General features: G+C 38.7%; 1 pseudogene across 1 annotated transcript in view; it reads left to right on the plus strand.

Moving 5' to 3' along the window:
* The first annotated feature begins 13,496 nt into the window (after positions 1-13,496).
* The window catches only part of LOC143408192 (uncharacterized), a 57,818-nt pseudogene continuing 46,662 nt past the window's right edge, over positions 13,497-24,652 (plus strand). Inside the window, exons 1-3 of the transcript XR_013155369.1 lie at positions 13,497-13,624; positions 20,558-20,609; positions 21,110-21,165. The product of XR_013155369.1 is annotated as an uncharacterized LOC143408192 (transcript). The remainder of the gene's footprint in view (positions 13,625-20,557; positions 20,610-21,109; positions 21,166-24,652) is intronic.

Consider the following 24,652-nt stretch of genomic DNA (forward strand, 5'->3'; position numbering starts at 1 on the left):
GACTTTGGCTTCCTCATAGAAGGCTTATAGACCATAGAACTGGATGGTGAATATCATGGGGTTCCTTCATTGGAGGCCCCTTTCCTGTAGGTTAGTAGGGTTAATCACCTACCCTCAGGCCTGACAGATACTCAATAGACACTCTGACTCATACAATGGCTTGTTGAAAACGAGTGACTACAGCAACTCTGGCTTACACCTTTTCACACATAAGACATGTGCTTATTTTACTCCCCAGAGCTGCAGAGCTGTTTCCACTCAAATTAGCCATCTTAGGAGCAGATAATCAAAGGATTCTTTTCATCATTTCCCTGCTGTACAGTTCTGTAAACAACCCCAGGTTCTGAAGAGCAAGTAACAGGCCCAAATTTGAGGAATTCTGATTATGCCCTTCAAAGACCTAGGATTTTATCTCATTATTTTTAGGAGGGGCCACTAATCTGATGGGTAAGAAAAATTGGAAAGATGACTTCACAGGGACAGAGGAGAACAAAAACAAGGGAGTACCCTATAGGAAAGAGGATAGAATATTGAAGCCATGACACTTACCTTAAGAAAGAAGAACCATGGCAGGTATAATGGCATTTACCTCCAGACTGTGGGTTTAGTGGGGTGGGGGAAGGGGGTTGTGTTTAAGATTCTCAATAAGAAATAGAAGGAAGAAAACTCTAGAACTCACTCTATCTACTACCATTCCACATCCTGTATTCGGCAGGAGCTACCTCCTCAGTATGCAATATTTCCCTAGAAATACACTTAACGTGTGTGTGAGTGTCTGTGTGTGTTGCTTCACCCCTCAATGTTATAAATCTATTAAAGATGAAAGCAGGAATCATAACATGTTCACATCTAAATACAGTGCCAAACAAAATTCAGAATTTAATTGATTTTCAACAAGGCCTTCTGAAGGACTGAATGACTATAAGAATGAGTGCATTTTGGAATAATGAAATGAATGAATAAAAGTGTGAAATCTAACCAAACACAGAATATCTAGTTTCTAACAGTTTCAAGGATAATATCCTGTAGGGAAATTTTGTCCCATTCCTAGAAATTTGCAATGGAGAATTAGTTTGGATCAATAGAAATAACATGGAATTTTGCAATCTAGATTTGAGTTCAAAACTTGGCTCCACTTGCAAGGTGACTTTAGGCAATTTAGCTCTTTGTGCCTCAGTTTTATCCTCTGAAAATAGAAATATATATAGCTAACCCTATAGAGTTATAGTCATTATCAAAATTAGGGTATACTCAATTTCTGGCACATAGTTGGTGCTCAGTAATGTTGTGGCTATTACCAATATTTTCCAAGTCCTGAAACTAAACACTGTGGTCCAAGATTAGGCACCCATTTTCAAGGCAGGAAGCATTGATTTCACTAAGTTTACCATGTCATTCTCAGATATCCGAAAACTGGACTAAGCTGCCAAAACTATTGGACCACAACTGCACTCATCCCAACATTGACATTAAAAATGCATTCTGTCCCCTCATTAAACTGTTATAGTTAAAGCTTCATCCTGGGGTTTCATAAACTAACTTCCAGACCACTCACATATAATCAAATCAAGCCATTATTGAAGCACACTAGTGGCCACTGACCAGAGCATAAAGCTGTTCCCCTGATCAGCCCTGAACAATTGCAAGGGCTCTCCTTATAAGCCTGAAAACCACCAAAGGGATGTTCGGGGGTCTAGCCAATGCAAGCGAGCCAGGTTACAGAAGCGGGAGAGTGCAGTCAAGCAGCAAGAAGCCTAACCAATCACAGTTAGTCCAATTACCCTAGTTACAGAGATAGAGCCCCGTTACCCTAGTTATAGAAACAATGCCCCATTAGATAGCTCCGTGTTCTTAAAGGTTTCTATAGCAAAAGAAAAAGAACATCTTGCCCCAGTCATGACCCTTCTACTTGGCATGGTTGTTTTACAGGATAAAGTCATAAAACAAAATGGAGTCACATTTGCTTCTACTATCACAAAACTAATAGTAATAAAAAATTTCTCAAGGAAAGTGGAATGATTACTCATGTAAGGCAATTTCTTTGCTTCTGAGTAAGTAACATTATGGTAAATATTAAGCTACAAAAAAATGACACCACCAGGTATGCCAGGTGATGCTGTAGAAACAAGCAACTCCCAAATCTCCAAGGGCTGAAAAGCATGTTACATGCCATTTGATGGTCAGCAGGGGACTTCACTGAGAGATTCTGGTTAGCTGAACAATGTTCATCTTGAATGGCACCAAACACCAGCGGCATGGGGAAATGTTTTATTATTGGTGGTGAAATGGCCATTGTGTTGGTGAGATGGTCCAGGCATAGTGACTGCCTGACCTTATCAGTTAGCACCACCCAATCATGAGGGAGCCTGAAAATGCAATTCCACTTTTTGACCAGAATGAGAAGAAAGGTCAGCCAACACCACTAGACAAAGAGACATCCAGGAAGCTCTATGCAAAGCATCCTGGGAAAACAGTGGCCATGAGAATGAAGAAAAAGTAAAGAAGTCACACCGCAAGTTCTAATGGCTCAGAATACAAGAGAGGTCACTTCAGAAGACAGCTTTGCTTTGAACGTAACAAAGCATGAGAATCTCAAATTTCCTCCTGTTCTCTTTAATGGTCAACTATATTCATATTATAATTGATCATTGATATCACTAGTCCTGCATCCACAGATATAACCAGCCAGCCACAAACTGAATTTTTTTAGGGAAAATAAAATTATACTGGATTCTGTAGTGGGATGGTATGTGTCTTCAGTTTTCATAGAAACACACGTATATGCATTCAAGTGTCAGGAAAGATCAAACATTTGGCAAAAGCTGAGGCTGTCCCAAGTATCAGGCACAAAGAAAGCCATTCACACTATTTACTTTGCCTCATCTTTAAGGGGCCACAAAGACACAAAGGTGATTGGAGTTTTATTTGAAAAGAAGAAAAACTTCAGGATGCAGACCTGCCGCCAAACCCACTTATTCTCCCATGCTGAAGTTATCTCAAGGTGAAAAAAGGGCTGAAAGGGAGTAACAGAGAAGGCCATTTTAATCTTTATTTGCAGATACCTCCCCTGACTATTGCTAATTTTTGCTGTCACTGAAATAACTCCATGATAATCCCAACATATTAAAATGGTGCCTCTCTTAACCAGGGTTTTATTTGGTAGTGTCTGGTCAATTGCTCACAATACATGCTCACAACAGGCATGTATTAACAGCCCCTGAAAGTCCCACTACCTCAGATTCTGTGAGCAGTAGCAGACCCTGAGAAAATGCCAAGCAGGCAAAGAGATATCCATGCAAACTCCACTACAGGCATGGACTTACTTATCTGCTTCTCTGCTCAGCATTTTCAGCCAGAAAAATGGTCATGATCAGGAGACACTGGGCCTCTCTAGAAGCATTTTTGATTGTCAAAAAATGCAGGGAGTGGTCCTAGAACATCTAGTAGGTAGGATACAGGATGGCTATACATCATCTTGATGGACAAGCCCCACAACCCAAACCAGCATTTGGTCCCTTGTGTTGCTTATGTTGAGGCACAGGAATCCTGGGCTAGATAATATATGCTGCATAGGAAAGCACTGGGTATTTTCTAGTTCATCCCTTTGTCCCCAATGTGCTTTAAGCACATTGATTATCTCATACTAAATGAGTAAGGGAGGAAAGAAACAAAAAAAAAGGGAAGAGGGAGACACACAGCATATTATTAGAAGAAAGCTAAAACCTGCAGGGAGGAGAATTATTAATTTGGGCATGATTGTGGTGCTACATTCTCTCTGTCAAGAGTTCTACCATCCTTCCCCAAATTCTCCAGCTCAAGGTCAGTTGTGGATGTCAAGCCAGATGCTGCTCCTTGAATATCAAGCAAGATTCCTCCCAAGAAGCACCCCATAATTCAGAAAGTATTATTTTCTCCTTCTTTGTCCCAAGCATGCACAATTAGTTACTGAGCACTTGACACTTCATGCACATGTACACACACACACACACACACACACACACACACACACACACAAACTAACATGCAGGCATCAAAATCCATGGCCCCATGACAAAGCTGCTGGCCTGGAAAGGTCTCATTCCAGCTGCAATGAAAACCTGTTGACTTCTGGTCCTTTGCATTCCAGAGTGTTCTGTGCCATGCTTCATGTTTCTTCTTTCAAGGTACCATCAGAGAGAATAAAGACAATGGTGCTTTACTGACCCTGAAGTGCATGACTTCCTAGGCTGTGTGTGTGTGTGTGTGTGTGTGTGTGTGTGTGTGTGTTGGGTGGGGGGAGGTACTGGTGATTGAACTCAGGAGTATTCTAAAGCTGATCTACACCTAAACAAGATCTCTAGCTCCTTTTTGAATTTTATTGTGTGACAGGGTCTCACTAAATTGCCGAGGCTGACCTTAAACTTGCAATCTTCCTGCCTCAGCCCTTGAGTCACTTGGATTACAGGCATGTATCTCTGCACCCAGGCATGCCCTCCTGGAAACAGCTAACTCCTACAGGTATTTAGCCATCTCCCCATCATGTTCACATTATGTAAATTAACCAATCTAGTTCCCATACTACCAATCCCCTCCTTCTTGGGCTCCCACCCTCTCAGTCTATTCTCTGCCTGCTCTAATTACAGCAAGAAGGGGTACCAGAGAATCAGGGATAGCCCCTGTCCCGTAGAGCCCACTGAAATGATTAAAAAATACTAATGCTGACCCTGCTTATGCTGCCTCATCTTTTTCTTTCTGTATAAATACAGTAAAGCCTCTTTCCCATGTTCTCCCTGACCTTTTATACCCTAGGCCTCCTGACCAGCCCTTTGCTTCCCACATGGTCCTGCACTACTGGTTATAGAAAACCATAGCTCTCTCTGAAAATCTGTTTCTGTGAGCCTTCCATACCTGATTAAAACAAACCCAAGACACTCTTACAACAACACAAAACCTGTAAAGCTTCTCAAAAGGGCCAGGGCAACTGGATCCATCGCCTGCACCCCTGGGCCTGGGTTATGAGGATGAAACCATCCCTCTGCTTTCTGATAGACCATCTGCATCCTAATGCTGAGGAAAGAAAAGGGCTGTCAGAGGAGGTATGGGAGGAAGTCTGCTGAACTTGGGAAGTAGAAAGTGTGCAAGCACTATTCCAGTTGCACACACTCTCTTATGCCATGGCTGTAAATGTGAATCACAGAAGAGACCCAGGAGCAGACAAAAGCCCACAATAGTCAAAAGTAGAGCTAGACTTGGGCCCAAGATTCAAATACTTGTTCTTGTCCCACCTTTCCAGATATCTACCCAAAGAACACTTTAAATCATCAAAAGCATGCTCACCCTTTGTAGTCTTACCCGGCAACTTCGGGGATCTGCACACCCATGATCCAGAATTTCATAAAAGAAATTTATGGTCCTCAGAACAGTGATCGAGACTCATGTGATATGGGTTTCAGAGCTTCTTAAATAATAGATTGGGTATTGCTTCCATCTCCAGAAGACAAATAAAGATCAAAAGATTTACAGGTTTTGACTATTAGCTATAGGTTGTTGTGGTTGAGGGTCTTAAAGGGGACATTGCAACAGGATTCACTGAGCTCCTGAGTACTAAGAAATGTGGTGTCCCAGCCTCTTGGATCTCAGGGTCTTTCCATCTGGGCTGGAATTGGTTAATTCTGGATTCCTGTATGCTGTGGGTGTCAATCAGTGAGGTCATCATAGAAGGAATTTTTGTAAAGTTGTGAAAAAGATCTTATTCTTGGTGGAGAGACCAAACCAGGGCATCGGTGATCAGCCCCAAGCATGCACTTGAAGGTATCGTTAAAATTAAGTTTCCTGAGCCACTCTGAGCCTAATATTGAAGGTCTGGGGTGTGGCCTGTGAATCTGTATTGCTGTCCAATTCTCTAGTGAAACTGGTGTTGGTCAGGGGCACACTCTTTGGAACCCAGGCTCAGCAATAGTATGACTTAGGCTGGATGGCTTTTTCCTAAATGATAGGGGACAGATGTGAGTGGTGGGAGCATGAGGTTCAGGGAATAATTCTATAATGTGAGCCCACTTTGTGTTTTTTTCCAAGAAACAATTTATGTACAGCTCTGCCTGGATTTAGTGGACAGGGTATGTCTCATACCTCACCAAACTATCTGTTATCTGCAGGAGAAAAGCAGGCCTTAAATAATGCTGCTAAGAGAAATCCAAGTTACACTGAAGAGGGAGATTTTGTGACTCTTTCCATGCACCAGATTCTAAAACTCTGGGACAAAAAATAATTTTTTCTAACCATAAAATCTGTAATAATTTATTGTTAACAATCCAATGAGAACCAGTCATTAAGAGTCAAAGTGACCTAGAGTTATAATGGCAGTGGGGACTTGATAGTCTGATGTCATCCAGGTGTCAGTTCATATTAAATGGTAGAACTGGAATCTCTGGAATCTTCTCTGGGATCCCCAGTGAAAGTACAGTGCAGGAAAGGCACACTGTTTCTTTTTTCTATGTGAGGACCCATTATTTACTTTGAGAGTGTCCCCTTTCCCTGTTTATTCTGTCAATAAACTCCTGCCTATTACTCTGAGTGACACGTCTGAAGTCTTTCTGACTTGATTCCAAGAATTGGAGTTTGAAGTGAGAAGTTTTCTTGCTGTCTCATTTTTCCAGAAAGCACAAGCCCTGTGTCACTAAACATTTGAAATGTTCTTGTGATCTACATTGAGTTTGCTCCAGCTACACTGTCCATATTCGGAGGGCCTTTCTCTCCAGCTCTTTCAGGACAAGCCAATATATAGAGCTAAGATAAGCCAAAATAGATCTAAACACTGCAAATGTCATTCTCCTCACGCTCTAGTGGGTAGGTCCACTAGGAGATAAAGTCGTATCTGGTTCCTGAGCAGCAAAGACCCTTGGTTCCTACTGCAGCATCCAAATGGTCAAAGAGGTCAGGATGGTCATCATCCACAGTCGGTGAAGCCAGGTCTTAAATGTCTCCACAGGATAGATGTAAATTTCCATCACTTTTACACAAAAACTTGTGGTGTGTTTCATACTAGAGACTTACCAACACAAATTGAAAGCCTTTGTACTGGACAAACAGTAGGATTTCATAAGAGGATCATTTCCAGCCTACAGTCTCCAGGATTTTGGTATATGCTTGGCCCGATAAGACCACTCTTAGATTAGCCAATTAGAAATGAACAGTGCTCCTCCCTCCTCCCTCCTATCCTGTTCAGCCTAATAAAACCACAAGTACATTAGCCAATCAAAAGTGATCCTGCTTTGATAATCCATCAACTGGAATCCACAACCTGGCTCTACTTGTTATACTCATTCAAGGAATATATACCTCAGTTGATGTGGTTCATAACAAGCATTGTAGATCTAGTAAAAAATAATTTGCTTGCATCTATAAACAAATTATTGGTTACAAATGCATGTCAACTGACAAAAATGTTTATATAATACAGCAAAAAAGCAAGAAATTTCAGAGTTAATTCATCCATTGGACACGATAGACAGAGTGTCTTTTTTCTCATGGAAATGTTTTACTTTGGAATCCTAAGAAAAATAAATAAATACAATCTATCCTAGAGTACCTTCATCTTCATACCAACCCAGGAGCAAAATGTAACTTTCAAACTTCTTTTCATAGCAATGGTCCCATGAAGGCAAAATCAACTCTCCAGGCCTCTCAAAAGTCATGCTCTAAATTTTGGCCACAATTAAGTCATTCTCAAGGCTTGTATGGACTTAATTTTTTTCTCCATGTTTTTTATTGATACATTAGAGTTGTACATAATTCTGGGATTTGTTGTTACATAATCACAGATATATACAATATGCACAATATAGCAATATATTTTGGCCAGTATCATCCCCAGCATTCCCCCCTTCCTCCCCACCTTCCACCCTTTGATCCCTCTACTGATCTTTTTGATTTTTAGGAGATCTACCTTCAGCTTTGTTTTCCTCTCTAGCTCCATACATGACCTGCAACTATTAACCCTGTAAGTTTGACTAATTTCCCTTACCTGATGGTCTCTAGTTCCATTAATTTTCTGCAAATAACACAATTTCTTTTTTCTTTATGGCTGAATACAATTCCCTTGCATATCTCTACCATATTTTCTTTATCCATTCATCCTTTGATGGACACCTAGGCTGGTTCCATAGTTCAGTGATTTCTAATTATGCTGCTATAAACATGGGTATGGACGTATCCCTGAAATATGATAACTTTCATCCTTCAGAATATATATTGAGGAGTTGTATAGTTGGATGATGTGGTGGTTCCATGCCTAGTGTTTTGACAAGTCTTCATATTGATTTCCACAGCAGTTGTACTAAATTACATTCACACCAACAGTGTAAAAGTGTTCCTTCTTTTTCTCCACATCCTCTCCAGCATATATTATTATTATTTGTATTCTTGATTACTGCCATTCTGACTGGTGTAAAATGAAATCTCAGTGCAGTTTTGATTTTTATTTCCCTAATTGGTAATGATGTTGAACTTTTTTTCATATATTTGTTGGCCATTTGTATTTCTTCTTTTGAGAAGGGTCTGTTTAACTCATTGTCCCATTATAAATTGGATTGTTTGACATTTTTGGAGATTTAATATTCAGGTGTTGCTTGTTACCATTTTCTGTCACACCACAACTACAAAATAAAGGAAATTGAGAAAAACAATAGGTCAGAGTACAGTACTCTTGGTTCCAAGTGACAAAACCAACTCAAACTAACTTAGGGAAACCTGGTGGTGGTGTTTTCTTTTTGTGTGTGTGTGTGTGCTGAGGGTCCTCGGGGTTGAACTCAGGGGCACTCAACCACTGAGCCACATCCCCAGCCCTATTTTGTATTTAATTTAGAGACAGGGTATCACTGAGTTGCTTAGCAAACCTCACCATTGCTGAGACTGGCTTTGAATGCACAATCCTCCTGTTTCAGCCTCCTGAGCCACTGTGGCATTATAGGCATGGGCCACTGCATCCAGCTGGGTAAGACATTTATGTTTTACAGATTATTTTTATAATAGCTAAAGACTGGTAGGAATGCAAATATTCAAAAGGAGCAAAGTGGCTGGGTCACCATGGTACAGCTGTTATGCAGTCTTAAGAATAATGATTTAAAACATGCAATGTTTTTGTTCCAAAAATGGTAACAAACAACACCTGAATATTAAATACAGATAATTCTTAAATTAAAAAAAAATAGTAAATTGCATGTGTGATGAGATTACGAGTGTGCTATGTGATGCTGCATTTCCTGAGCAAACTGTTTCAACCCATATACAACTCTAGAGGTGCTAGTGAACTTCTGGGGCAGTGTGTAGAAATAGTAAGGATGGGGGTATATGATGGTCATCATTATACAAAATATATGTATGAAGATTTGAATTTGGTGTCAGCATACCTTATATACAAACAGAGATATGAAAAATTGTAGTATATATGTGTATTAAGAATTGTAATGCAAAAAAAGAGTACATGTATAATGGAATAATTTTGGCGTGAACATACTTTATATGCAGAGTTATAAAAACTTATACTGTAAATGGGTCATGATGAATGTAAGACATTTCACTATTGTCATGTATGTAATAATAAATAAATAAATGCCCAAATACACTCTCTGTCCCCATGCAGAGTCTCAGAGTTGCCTGGGACACCCATCTCTGGCCTGCATGCCCTACATAGCTGTCCCTGCAATGTCAGGTTAGGAAGCTCATCCAGGTATGCCTAGCCTGTAGGAGTTCTGTATTTAGGATTGGGTCTTTGATAGTCTTCGTGATTGTGGCATGTTTGTGGTTAGGAAGTTTCTGTGCAAAGGTACAGAATGTCTGGCTGCTGGGATGTTTCTGTGAAAAGGTGCAGAATGCTTGGTTACAGGGAAACTCCCGTGTAAAAGACATGGGATGCCTGACCACTGTAGCAGTGCTCTTCACAAGGGTTTCAACCTTGATCTTAGGCACAAAGCTCCTGGAAATAGAAGAATTTGTTTGACAGATAACTACAATGTTTCATCAAGCTCCAGTGCTCCTGGAGCTGCCTGCCTAATAGTAACTTCAGACAATGGACTTTTTTTTTTGAGAACTCCACATTGAGAACTCCATATTGTAACTGTGAAATGTAACTGCAGCATAAGCAACTTTGCTGATAAACAATAATGTGGTTATGGTACTAATATCCTAATGTAACCTATTCGTATAATTATATGACATTTCTACTTGGACAAAGAGTCACTCTGCCACCTTCCCTGCCCCTGTACCTTGTCTGTGTTTCCTCTTTATTATAATTCTTTACACCAGCCATTCCTGCTTCATGGGAGGTGCACATGAGAGGAATAGCACTGAATTTTACAGAATGCGTGCGGTCTTAAGGAATTTTTTCCCCTAAATTTTAAGGCTTGTAATGGATATTAATATTGGACTGAATGTGTCAATGTTGCCTGGGTTATTGAGACCTCACCCTGACCTCAGGGAATTTAAAATTTAGGGTAAATATTCATAAGTGAAGTCTTTACATCTTGTTCCTCCTCTAGTATTGTAAGGAAACTCATAGTCACCAGACTCTTCCACCAGCAATGGTTACAGGTCTCTATGTCTCTTTCTTTGTCTCTCTCCCTTCTGCCCACCCCTCATCAGCAGGATCCTATAAGAGGAGATCCTTCATCAGCACTGCTTAAGGCCATATGTTGACATGCTGCTTGTTAACACTAGGATGAAACTAGAGCCCTGGTCCACTTCCTTGTTTTGGCTGCTACCTGCACTGGCCAGAAAATCCTAGTAGAACATGGGCCATGTCTGCCATGAAAGAGTCAGTGCCAATATTAAGCACAGTATCTGCTCCTCTATGCCCAAAGGGACAGCTGCATTAATTTAACCTCCATAATCCAAGAGTGTACTGATCTCAAGTTGTGACTCCCACAGACACATGGCACACCATAGCTGGGAGCATCTTGGGCACACTGGTACCAGTCAAAACCTTGCTTAGCTAGGGAATTGGCCTTTAGGGAAATGCCCATCCCTCTTACCAAGATCTAAGGACACAGTCTGGTTCCCATTCACCTACACTTCATGGGGGAAAGGTGTGGCTTTGGTCTCAATATGTTTCATTCCTTTCCTGCTCCCTGGATCTCTTCTCTCACCTAATCCCATATCCATTTCTCTCATCATCACAGACACCTTTTTCTGAAGACTTCTCTCACATGAAAGAAGGATAACCAATAGTCTTCAAGTCAAAGGGACTTCCTGGGTTGTCTTCTCTAGGCTCTGACTTTAAAATGGGGAAGAAATCATATTTCTCCACATGGGCATCCTCTATATATTAGGAACAACCCAGACTTTGAGGAGCTTTGAAGGAATTTTACACAGTTCTGTCCTGTGTAACAGTTGTGACACATGCTGTTGAGAAGCCATTTGGTATCTAGAAGCCTGTGTTTTCTCACACCTACAATTGGATGCTTTTGGAGGACTCAGGTGGATAATGGATTCATGAGTTCTCTTGATATATATATATATATATATATATATATATATATATAGATTCTGTGCTTCCACAGCTGACAGAACAACTTGAAGATACTCTGAAGTTACTGCTTTACCACTATCTGGCATTCCACAACAATTTTCAGAAGATTGTAACCTTGACACCATGGACACTCATGTTATTCACATGCCAAATACACTATGTCACCTCTTCCTTGTTTGAAATCCAAATGCAAATTACCTGATGATTCATGTTACTATCAAAAATTATTTATTTCTATTTGGCCTCCTTTTTCTCTATGTCTTCAATAATACAATTTTCTGCTACTTCCCTTTTTAGCCCATGTCCATCTTTATTTTGAAAACATAGGACTTAGTGGTCCTTTATATAAATCAGCCTGTTTCTATAATTGATAAACCCTGATTAAACTGACCTCATTTTTGATATCAAATATATTTTTGATGTGTAAAAAGGGGACATGATGAATTAGAGTTGTTTTTTTGCCCTTGTGTAAACTGAACCAGGATTCCCTGGATCCTGAAATGAGATGACTCAGATGTATGAGAATGTTCTGTTCATATTATACTAAGTAATTCACTGGACTGGAATATATATATCACAAATCCTGCTTTTCAGTTTCCAAATTGGAAGAGAATAAGAAATGTTGTGTCTTGTGATCTGGTGAAGATGTTTTGGAATCAGACACAGCACATCCTAAGTCCCAGCCCAGCTGCTTATTAGTTGTGGGGCTTTGTCCACTGAAGGAAACAGATATTACAATCTGGCTATTAGGTCTAAGGCCAAATTGTCAAATAACCTGTTTGCCTTTAATGTATCTAAACAATAAAGTCAAGGCTGTGGACAGATTACAAGGTATGTGTCCCTAAAAGCCTGGGAACCCATCTTCTTTTATTTGCTGATATCTGCAATGGGAAAGAGCCTCTGACCAGCACCAAGTGGGAAAGCCTTTCCTTGTTAAAGCCCCCTTCTCTCACTCAGGGCATTGTCTCTACTGCTAGTTGAGCCTGAGGAGAAATATTAGCAAGGAACTGTAGTCCTCTACTCTAGCACATAAAAGGTTAGACCAGGTTCCTTACCTCTTTGATGTAAGGGCTTCCACAGATCACAAATTTGGAACTTGGCTGCTGTGCTTCCATATGCTGGAGAGAAAAGATTTGAAGGTATCATTCCAAAAATACATATACTTCATTACTATAGTCATGTAAAGGTAATATTATGTATATATTGGGTTATGTTATTAAAAAAAATTTTCAACTTCTTTTGTGTGTGTGTGTGTATTTGTGTGTTGCTGGGGATCGAACCCAGGGCTTTGTGTATACGTGGCAAGCACTCTACCAAGTGAAATATATATATATATATATATATATATATATATATATATATATATATATAATATTTTCATTTTTTAATGTGCATACTAGAAAATTTTAAATTACTCTTGCCTTATGTATTGTTTCATTGGACATTGTTGCTTTATTTATTTTTTTATTAATTTGTTTTATTGACTTTGTTGCTTTAGAGGTTGCTTCCCAGCTCAAAGTTCAGTCTGTCTCCCAAGAAGACCAAAGAACAGAAAAATTAAATGAAAACCTTTACAGTAATTGTCATTTTTTCATTTACAAATAATATACAGGCGTATATAACCCATAAACTGAAATTACCTTATATACAAAGTTAGATGCAAATGTTCTGTAGTTGGGCTAGATCCCACTTCTGATAGAAAAATCTTGCCTTAAAATAGCAGCAACCTGAGGCTCTGGGGTGCAATTCCCAAGTCTAAAATGAAAAAGAAAAAAGAAAAGAAAAGAAAAGAAAACCTGTCATTCTGGCTTTATTCTTGCCCTAAGTGGATATCATACCCTGGCACTCAAAAAGAAGGCTCACCGGCTCAGGCTGGGGAGCAGGAAACTGACTGAAGCCTCCTCCAATCAGGAGTCTTGCTGAGCATTGTCCAATCCAGAGCGCAGCCAGCGAGGAGGGGGCGGGCTTCTGCGCTTCCGGTACAGGCTTTTCCTCAGGAGTCCGCCATTCCTACCATTCAGCTCCAGGTTTTGGTCCGGTACTTAGGATCCCGGGTTGTTCTGCGGTGCAGGTGCTGAAGGTCCCCAGGGAGCATGTCTGACTGCTGAGCACCAGGAAATGGTGAGTGTGCTGCGGTACCTGGAGTCTTGGCAGGGAGGCTGGGGAAGGAGCCTTCAGGCAGGACTGGCTGTGGCGGGAACCGGAGCTGGTAGAACCGGACTCCGGGCAGCTTCTGCGGTCCGAAGGCCTTAGCCCTCCTTTTGGGCATCGCCTCTCAGTCCCACTGGCTAGCCAGATGGGGAACGTGTCAGTGGCGGAGACCCCCCCCCCCCCCCCCGCAGCCTCCCACCCGCTCCGGGCATCCTCAGCCCCAGCTCAAGTCCTGTGTGGCGGAGGAGCTCGGTGGCTGAGGAGCGCTGAGGCTTGCCGCAGCCCAGCGTCTGCCCTGGGGCTGTGGTGCTTGACACGTGTGAAGAGCGTCAGAATCCTATCTTCAAATGCTGTTTTTCTCTAGGAGGAGAGCTGTGGTGTACAGGGTCCTTGATTATTCCTAAGCTAGGTACTTTTCAGTTTTTGTTTTTGTTGTTGTTTTGTTTTGGTACTGGAGGTTGAACAGAAGGGTGCTTTACCACTGAGCCAAATCTCTGGTATCTTTTATTTTTATTTTTTTAATTTTGATACAGATTGCAGCTAAGTTGCTGAGATTGGCCTTGTTATGGTTTGATGTATATCGACGTTCCTATTTGTAATCAAGTATATCATTTTTACACATGGATTCACCTATGGATTTTGTTTGTATTGTGATTCTGTATATGTAAGTTTTACGTGGACATAATACCTTATTTTATTTATTTATTTCTTAATGTGCTGCTGAGGTTGGAACCCAGTGCTTCTCACATACTAGGCAAGTGCTCTACTACTGAGCTACAACTCCAGCTCTATATTGTGATTCCTTGATTATTATAATAGTAAAGTTTCATAATATATATGTGTCAGGTGATGATAACTACTTCTTTTTTTCTTATAATTGAAAAGTTTCTTTGCTAAGTTTGCGTATATTTAACTTTGTGGATGGATTTTGGAACTGTTTGTTTTGATTCTGTCTTTAATTAAAAGTAAAGAATGCTGACTTGTTTTTTAAATTTAATAGTTGTAGATGGACAGAATGCCTTTATTTTATTTGTTCATTTTTATGGGGTGTTGAGGATCCAACCCAGTGTCTGATGCATGCTAGGCAAGCACTCTACCATTGAGCTACAGCCCCAGCCCAGCATGCTTTTTTTTTTTTTTTTTTTTTTTTTTTTAAAGAAATTAGTGCATTATAGCTATACATAATATTTAGGTTCATTTTGGTATAATTATACAAGCGTGAAATATAATTTGTTCCTCTTCAGTACCCAGTACTTCCCTTTTCCCTCTCCTATCTTCCCCTGTTTTCAATTTATTTGTAGAGTTTTTAAAATTACTGCTTTATAGATGCACATAAATGTAAAATTCACTTTGATATATTCATATATGTACATAGAAATTTTCATGGGAAAATATTGTAAGTTAATTTTGGAAAAATTATCATCTTTGTAGTGATGAGTTTTATAATCTACACATGGGGTGTGTAATTGAGTCTTTTATGTACTTCTGATGATTCATTTTTTTTTCATAAGTGGTATATACTTTCTTTTTAAACCTGTTTACATGGGAATCACCACATGCATATGGAGCCTATGTAAAACCTAAACATGGTGTGTTATACTATTTTATTTTTTAATGGATGTACTGTGACCAAAAATGTGACTTGCCCCTAGTGACCACTTTCCCCACAGTTTATTACTCATCACTTCCATTCTTTTGAATCATCACTCTGGGTTTCAAGTGTTTGAATGTGTACTGTTTTCCTACATGTTATCATGGTCAGATGTACTATAATTTCAGTATGTTTCTGTCGGGGAGTATTATGTATCTTTATTAGCAAGAGTTTCCACCAATAGATAATAATTCTAAAGAAGTTTAGGGGAATAAATTTGTTTCATATCTTCATCAGTACTAATTTTGTCTAGGATGGGATTTCATTTTACATTTCTCTAATTTCTAAAAATGTTGAATTTTTTATGTTTACTGAATACTTGGATGTCTCCTGTATAAATTGGCAGTTTGTTTCTTGCTTGCATTTCCTTTGTGATTTCTGGTTTAAAAAGATAAGAAAATAGATTGAAAGAGGCAGCTGGAGTTTGATTTCAGGAAAAAAAATGAATTTACTTTTAATTATTAAAAATTTTTATTTCCACGTTTTCCTTATCTTGTGTATGTATTGTAGGTTTCTTGTTTTTATTTTTAGAGGTTATTTCAGATGGAATTTCAGGGCTTTTCTTTGGAAATTCTAACAAGAAAAAGAAATAAGGCAAATCTCTCTTCCCTATGACTGCAGAAAAATGAATATATTTTCCCAAAAACACCTGGTAAGTAAATTTTTGAATGACACAGTCACCAAAACATCCACTCTTCTTCCTTGAAGGTTTTTTTTTTCTTGAATATTTTTGACAGTGAATCATGTATCCTATTACCTTGATTTTGGAGTTTAATACAAATCATATGGGATAAGATTTGGCCAATCCTAGAAATATTCAGACATGATTTTATTTTTAGAAATAGTTACATTTTTTTCCCCCAATATCTTATAAGCCCTTTAGATTATTTTCTTCCTTGTGTCTTACTCAGACTCTGGGACTTCAGTGTGCTTTTTTGTACCCTGTAATCTCTAAGCATTTGCCCCCATCAGGAGTCTGGGTTGATAGGTCTTGTTTCTCAAAAGTCCCTTTAACAGGAAGGAAGATAATACAGTTGTGTCGCTCTTGGGACATTTTCTCTAGGCACTCTCTTCAAAATGGGGGACTAACTTCCCCTATATCAGGAGCAAACTAGTCTTTGTGGAGCTTTGAAGGCATTTCATATAGTTCTGTTTGTGGGTAGTTCTCTATGTGGTGCTGAGTTGCCATTAGATGTCCAGAAACTTATGTTCTCTCATGTCTACAATGGGAATAATTTTAGAAGACACAGATGGATTATGCACTTCATGGAGCCTACTAATACATGTGTATGCCATGGCCCAGAGCTGACAAAGCATCTGGAAGACACTTTGCAGATACTAACAGTTTAACCAGCATCTGCCAGTCATGTGGATTTTCTTTTAAAAGATTGTGGTAACCTTTTCATTATAAGCCCCCGTGTCATCCACATGACCAAATATAAAATGTTGAGTCCTCCTCATCTGAATTCCATGTCGGAGACCAGCTCCAACAGGGGGTCTCAGGAGACGAACGGATGGTGAGGAGTCGGCGAAAGAGGGGTGGAGAAACAACACAGACACCAAAATGCAGGTGTTGATCCCAATCTTTACTTGTGAACTTGATCATATATACTTTTCATTTTGGCAGGCTCACAGTACTTTGTGGTTACAAAACAGGAATCATTATTTAAAGAAACAAAATATTACCTAGCTACAATCAGAATAGAAGAATGTATCTTGGCTTATGCATAAGCAAACATTTGTACTTTCAGTTCGTGTTTTGCTTTGAGCTGTTTCTGCTTAGTTAACTTTTAATAATAATTACAAATGTCCCAAACTATTGGCCTATACCTTGACTATTCTTTCTTGACTTACTGACTGGAACCGGTGCCATGGTTATGGCAAGTGGTTGACTTGTTATTAATTTTAATCAAACAAGAGTAAGAGCACAAACCATTGTGCACAGGAACAAGAACAAGTTGCCCAGTACTAAGCACTAATCTGTCTTCTTAACATTAATTTTTCTTCTCTAGATTTTAATTTAATTTCTCAAAAACTTCCTTGACAGGAATACAGGGAGTTTTTCATTAGACATTAACAATTTACACTCCACAGCTGAATCATTGCATTTAGAGCAAACAGATCCATTCTTTAGAAGTAGTTGTATTAATTGGGAAAGTCAAGTTTTTTCCTTCATACTTAATGGTCATATGAGAAGTCACAACTATACTTATTAAAGGAATACAAAAACAAATTAGCCCATTCCCAGAAACATACTGCGCTCCTCCAGAGGATGGACGCCTTGCGCCATCCACCTCAGTAGGGCCTTGCCATTGCCTGAGTCAGGGGAGGGGCGCAGCAATTCCAGATTCCATTTCTCAGGTGATTCAAGGTGGTGCAACTAATTGCATGTTTCTCCTTGCCCTCCATTTGCTCTATGTCCTCCATAAAAGATTTTTATGCTTAGAGGCATAAAATAATATATATAATACATAGTATATAAACATATATACTTAGTATATAAAAATATATACTATGTATATGTGTATGCATAGTACATATATACTATGTATAGAATATGTGTGTATATACTATGAATTATATGTGTATATTATATATACTAGTATACATACATATATAATACATAGTAATACACACAAACACGTACACACATACAGAAATCTTGCTGTTTTGAGTATGTTCACCTATGTTTAGAAAATGACAGAAACCTGGATCATTTTCTGATTTTAAAGGAGGACTGAGATTATGTCTGAACTGGAATTTCTCTGGGTCCTGCAATGGGAGCCCCATGACAAATTAGCTATGAGAATGTTTGTCATAAAATATATTTGTGTATATAATAGCATAGATGTTATATAATGCTAGAAGTGAGGGATACAGTTCCATACCAATATTTCTTCTCAGATGCAAAAAACAGTAGAGACACTGTCCTGAGTGAGAGTAGGGAACTTTTTAACAAGAAAGTTTCTAGAAGTAGACTTTTTCCACCAAATTCTGACCATGGTCTTTTCCACTCCAGATATCAGGGCTGGAGATATAACTCAGTTGGTAGAGTGCTTGCCTTACATGCAGAAGGCCCTGGGTTCAATATCTAGCACCACACTCACATACACAAAAAGACTTAAGATATCAGACAGGGCTGGGGTTGAGACTCAGTGGTAGAGTGCTCGCCTAGCACACAGGAGGTATTGGGTTCGATCCTCAGCACCACATAAATGTAAAATAAAGATATTGTGTCAACCTAAAACTAAAAAATAAATATTAAAAAAAGATATCAGACAGCAAGCAAAAACATAAACACACACATGTGTAAATAATATATTTAATATGTAGTGTAAATATATTGTAAAAGATATACATAGATTGATAGATATTTTACATTATATACGTACACACATTACGTTATATATGCACACACACATACACACACATAGAAATCTTGGTTTTTTTGAATATATATCACTAACCAAGTCCTAAAATTAAAAAAGAAAAAGTTATATGAGTTATGTAATGTGGTGGAGGTATTTGGGCTTTCAAATTAAATACAATTCATTTCTATTTCTAATTTATTTTGAGGTACCACCGAATGAACCCAGCGGCACTCGGATACATCCTCAACCCTTGTTTGTATTTTATTTAATGACAGGGTCTCAATTACATTGCTTAGGGCCTCATTGCATTTCTGAGGCTTACTTTGAACTTGTGTTTCTCCTGCCTCAGCCTCTGGAGGAAAAAAGTCTACTTCTAGAAACTTTCTTGTTAACTGAGGTTTCAAGCATATGCCACCACACCTGGTGATACTTGCTTATTAATTGAAGGGGCTTTGGTCATTGGAGGAAAAAAGAATGTCACAGACTGGCCATTAGGTCTAATGTAGTTGGACACAATACTTTTTTTTTTTAATTTTATTTATTTATTTTTATATGGTGCTGAGGATTGAACCTAGGGTCGCATGTGCTAGGCGAGTGCTTCGGCTGAGCCACAGCTCCAGCCCCAAGGAGTTTACCTTTAATGTATTTAAATAATAGACTCAAGGCTGTGGATAGATCTGAAGACATGGGCCCCACCTTCTGGAACTTCACCTTTTGCTTGCTATCTGATGTCTGGAATGGAAGGGACTATGGCCAACATTTGGTGAGAAAAAAAATCTACTTTTGGAAATATTCTGGTTAATGTTTTCTGCTCTCACCCAGGGCAGTGTCTCTTCTATTTTTTTGGACTTGAGGAGAAATATTGTTGAGGAATTGAATCCCTCACCTGTAGCATAAAAAGGAGCGGTAAGGACCTTCATCTCCTTGAGGTCAGAAGAATTATAGCTCTGAAATCTGAAATATGGTTCTGTGAACTGAGATATTCTGGAGGTTTGACATATCAGTTTTGAGGATGTAGTCCCCAAAATACATACATTTCTTTAGTAATATTTTATTGGTTCCATAACTGTAATATTACCATAATGAATATATTGGGTTGTGTTATTAAAATCAATTTCTACAATTTATTATTTTTAAACGTTGTCAATGGACCTTTATTTTATTTGTTATTTTATGCAGTGCTGAGAATTGAACTCAGTGCTGGTAAGTGCTCTACCACTGAGCCACAACTCTAGTCCTACAATTTATTTTTTTATGTGAATACTAGAAAAATTTTGATTAGGCTTGTGACTCACATATTCTTATTATTGGGAAGTGCTGCCTTATGGGATTGCTTCCCAGTTCAATGTTCAGTCTGTTTCCTCAGAAGAGGAGAGAGCAGGAAAGTTAAATGAAATTTTACAGGATTGTCATTTTATTATTTACATTTATAAATAATATACGGGCATATATACCCACAGATTGAAACGATCTTCTGTGAAAGGTTAAATGCAAATGCCCTCTTGACTGGGCTGGGTCCCACTACTACAAGGAAACCTTGCCTTAAATCAGCTGCATCTTGAGGCTCTGGATTTCAATTCCCAATACCTAAAAAAAAAAAAAAAGAACTGCAGCCAAGAGGTCATTCTGACCTCATTCTTTTCAGCATTTGGTGTCACCTCCTGTAACTCAAACATAAGACTCACTATGCTCAGCCTGAGAGGGTAAAGATATAAGCCCTGTCCACTTAGGAGTCCTTAGGTCAAATCAAGCACATGGCCAATGACTAAGAGCAGGCTTTGACCATCTGGTGTGGCTTTTGTCTCTTGAGCCTGTCAGCATTGTTATTCATCTCGAGTCTTCTTATTTATGTTCCTTTTTCATGTTTGCTCTGCTGTGCAGGTACTGAAAGATCTGCTGAGAGAACACTGGGCACCTCAAAAACCATTAAGTGGTGAGTGTGCAGTGACTTCCTGAGACAAGGGGCATTGCTACTTGAAATTGGCTGGATTATAGTGGGAACTGATGATTGTGGACTGGAATTCCTTTGGTAGTTCCTTGAATCTCAGGCCTGGGTCCTCCCTGGGCCAGGTTAGCCCTGAGTCCTTACTGGCCAGTCAAGTGGGGCATGTATCAGCAATGAGGAACCTGAGAGTCCTGTCTTATTCCTGCAGAGAAATCCTATCTGAAGGTGCTGCATTCCAGCACCTTCCCAGAATGTGTATTGAATTGAATTGAGCAGTGGGATGATCATCAGTCACAGCTCCATGTGTGTCTTCTTGCATGAGGGGGGCTATGGTTCTGCAGGAGTCTCAGTTCTTCCTTCCTCTTGAGCTTTCTATTCTTTCTTTTTTTTTGTGAGGGTGGGGGTACTGTGGATTAAACCCAGAGGTCCTGTATCACTGAGCTATATCCTTTTTACTTGTCATTATTATTATTTTTATTTTGAGACAGATGCTGAGTCTGGCCTTGAACTTGTTCTTCAGTTTCCTGAGTTTCTGGAATTACAGGTGTGTGCCATCCTGCCTGGATTCCCCTGAATATTCTAAATTTATGGGAAGCAAAGTATCAAATCCAGAACCCCGTCTCCCAGCCTAACCCTCTGTACATCTGTCAGTACATTCCTAAACTGCCAGCTTCCTGTCCATATTCTCAATTACAGTGTTCCTTTCTCCACAGTACTGTCAATTATTTTTCCCCAGGCTACATTTCAAATGGGTACAGTATTTTTTAATTGTTTTACCAAGAACTGGATGGACCTTTTTAAGGGATTTTTTTTTTTTTTTTTCCTGGCTATATGCAGTAGTACATGCCTATATTTCCATAGACTGGTGGTTAAGGCAGGGAGATTGTAATTTCAATGACAACCTCGAAATTTTAGGTAGACTGTGGGCAAGTGAGCAAGACCTGTCTCAAAATATTTAAACAAGGACTGGGGATATAGCTCATATTTAACATGGTCTTGTGTTAAATCCCCAGTACCACAGAAAAATAAAAAGCAAAAGATTTGTTTTCTGTTTATGAGCATTTCACATAAGAGAAAAGTAGAGAAGAATCACTTGACCTTTGTAAAAATGTGCATATGTGTAATCTATCTTTGTCTCTCCCAGGCCAGAAACCTTGACAGGATGTCTTTGGGCTGAAAGTCCCCTTATGGAATTTATGTCTTTGTTATTTTCCTGGTGCTGTGTTTCAGAACTGCCTGACATGAGGATCCCACACCTGGTACAACTGAGGTCTCTTAGAGTGACTAGTGAATGTCAGTATTTGGGTCCTATCTTGTTAAACAGCAGTCGAAGTTTAGGAAGTACAATTTATTAAGGAAGTAGCTGAGTGGCCTCCTGCTGAAAGGAGTCTCCTGAATTTCCTGTTGTGTCCTTAATCCAAAAGGCACTTCAGTTGTTTCCTTATCTTGGCTTCTATGAATACTGCTATAATGAATATGACAATGTAGCCATTTTTTAACATACTGATTCCAATTCCATTGGAAATAGTGTGTAGCTTTTAAAGAACTCTAATGCTATTTTTTTTTAAATGACTGTTATTGAATTTATATTCTAGCCCAGTGTGAAAGTGTTTCTTTCTTCCATATCCGTATAATTGGAGTACTAGTTATCCTTCAACTCTTTGATAGTAGCCATTCTAATAGCTGTGCTCAGGATGCAGAAGTTCTCATACTTGGCTGGTGACTAAATTCCTGATGCAAGTTTGTTAGAATCTAGGCTGCTATGTACTTACTGGAAGAAGGTGGTATGAACCTATTCTAAGAAAGAAACAGAGATCTGTGATTTTTAGCCCTTTTTCTTTACTCCTGGTGGGGATTGTAGCCCATGGAAATACTCATACATCAATGTGAAGCCCTTCCTTTGTTATCTAGGGAGATTTGCACATGCACATTTGCCATTGCTCCAGAAATGTGGAGGTTTAGGATATAGTGCATTGAATGAAAAAAGTTACAGTTTTTAACTTTAACTCTCAGTGCAAGAGCAAATTCCTGTATGAACAATTGGTTAGGATTGGAGTTATTAATGAAGTGAGATAGGAGAGAGGGCTCAGGCAGTGCTGAATTCCCACTTGGGTTGCCAGTGGTGGACTGTGTTTTCCCTATTAACTCTTTGGTACTGGCAGGATAGAGGCTCAACTGTTAGCATTAGCATTTTGCAGAGTATGCTGGCAAATTCATTCCAGGGATGAAGTGGGACCCTTGAGATTTCAGTCCTCCTCTGCTCTGGTCCCAGGGAATGTAGCCCATTCATTGATCTTGCATGGCCATGGAAAGACACCATTTTCCTTTCCTCTGGTCTTGATACTTGTATATATATAGTCCTTTCCTCTCTATGAACCAGATAAACTAAGATTCAACCTATAAGAAATCTAGCATTAAATATGTTATATTTATCATCCCAGTCAGTCTTCCTCTACTCAGAGTGACAGGATTTAATGTCCAAATTGTGTGGCACATTTCTTAAGGCAGGACTAGTGTCCAGGTGTCCATCAACTTTTTCTACTCATCTGATGGTAGATATTTTCTCAGTTGTCCAATGTACACAAGTCTCTCAATTTATTTATGCCTTTATTTGAGAGTGACTTAAAACAGGAGTAAGTGTTTATTTGGTGTATCCATGAATGGAGGGAGAGTCAGGAGCCTCCTTTTCTACTATATTTTGAAAATCATCCCTCTTAACATCTGCTTTTTTGGGGGGCTGGGGTATAATTCTAGTACCAAACGTAATCTGCACACAAACCCTACCAATGATCTGTGCCTCCGGTTCTAACATCTATATTTTTGTTGGGTTGTATCATTCACTTATATCAAATATTTTTTTGTCATATGGTTGCATTTGTACAGACTCTTTTATTGCACTTAACAGTAACAATGATTTGTACATACATATGAGTTTATGAAATTTTCTGCATTATAATTTCTTGGTCTTCAAATTATTGCAATATTAGAGTTTTATAATGTACATTAGTGTCAGGTAATGAGAGCTGCTGCTTTTTCTCTTATGTTCAGAGTTCAGGGCTAATTTCTTATATATTTAACCTTCCAGCAGAATTTTAGAACTTTTTCATTTTGTCTCTTATTCAATTTAAAGTAAAGCATGTTGAAATTTTTATGAGGTATTATTATAGAATAACCTGGGGGAAATGGTCATCTTTATAATGACAGGTTTTGTCATCTACAAATGGGGTGTGTAACTGAGGCTCTGTGCTTCTATGTATTTTTATTTTCTCAAATTCTAAAGGTTTTCTTTTAAAATATGCTTACCTTATAAGTAACATAGCATATAACATGTCACTTATAACCTTATAAATGTCATGTAACATTCATGTGACACATATAAAAAGTTACATGGTGCTTTATACTATTTTTTTCCACTAGATTTAATATGAAAAAAATGTGACTTCTTCTAGAAACCATTATTTCCCACAGTTTATTATTTATCAATTTCTAATGTTCATTCTCTTTAATCAAGAAATACTGCTGTATTCTTATATATACATGTGCTATAGTTTTAGTTTATTTCTGGTGTGGATATATCAGATATCTTCAATAGCAAAACAGTTTGCACACGTGGATAGCAACAACTCAAACTCCATCTTCCCTTCATGATTATTCATTTATTCCATATGTTCATCCATAATCTTTTATTTGGGGTATATCATTTTATTTTACATTACCTATGTTGGGTTTTTTATGATTATTTAACACTTAGATATCTCATGGAAATTGGCTATTCATTTTCTTGCATGCATTTTCTTTGCATTCTTTCCCCCCCCTCCACTGGTAGTATTTTTTCCCACTGATAGTTTGATCATATGTGAGGAAAATTAGTTACTTTTGCTCTTTCACTTCATTTTGCACCCTTTAATGGTATTGGATCAACAGAATTTTCATTTTAATACTATGTAATTCATTAATTTAAAAATATTTTGTGTAACTTTGAAAATAAATAACTGTATAATTTTTTGTTCTTTTTCCCTTTTGTGATTCTG

Source organism: Callospermophilus lateralis, chromosome 1, assembly GCF_048772815.1.
Source record: "Callospermophilus lateralis isolate mCalLat2 chromosome 1, mCalLat2.hap1, whole genome shotgun sequence".
Taxonomy (NCBI): Eukaryota; Metazoa; Chordata; class Mammalia; order Rodentia; family Sciuridae; genus Callospermophilus; species Callospermophilus lateralis.